A 637-nucleotide genomic window follows, 5' to 3' on the forward strand; every position below is an offset into this window, starting at 1 on the left:
TGCTATATCTTCCTGCAATGTAAGCAGTCTCTCCAAAGAGCTGGTGCTGGAGCAGATGGGAGATGCACAGCTGCATTAAGGGTGCAGGAGACACCCCAGGCCATGCCAGCCCTGAGCACGGGCAGGGCAGGACCCTGCAGGCACTCCCTGCTTCGTTTTGGGGATACCTGCGGGTGCCAGGGGGAGCTTGTCCCCAGGAGGACCAGCAGCAACTGGGGGAGCACATCCTCCGCATCATCCTCTGTGGGTGCGTAGCTCTTGCCGCCGCGCAAAGCCAAGGGCAGGATGAAGGGGTATGTTCCAGGGAATAGTTTTCACTGGATTTGGCTCTGCTGCCTCTGTAAGAGCTGAGCAGCACAACGGCAGATTGTGAAGGGACTCGGGGCCCTGTAACTCTATCAGTTCTGATCAATTCTTCAGTCGAGTTAGTAATACACCAGAGAGTGTGTCAACGTGCTTTATGGAGGTCTACAAGTGCCTACCATGGCTAATCCATAAAGCTCAAATGGTTTCCTGGAAAACAGAGGTTTTGTTGTCACCATGAGGAGACTACTAAGCAGTGTGTGTGTGGGGGGGGAAATAGAAGAAAAATAGGTAGAGGCTGCAGTACCTGCTCAAGCTGCAGGGAGCACCTCAG

The sequence above is a fragment of the Eurypyga helias genome, unplaced genomic scaffold (genome assembly GCF_000690775.1).
Source record: "Eurypyga helias isolate BGI_N326 unplaced genomic scaffold, ASM69077v1 scaffold5073, whole genome shotgun sequence".
Taxonomy (NCBI): domain Eukaryota; kingdom Metazoa; phylum Chordata; class Aves; order Eurypygiformes; family Eurypygidae; genus Eurypyga; species Eurypyga helias.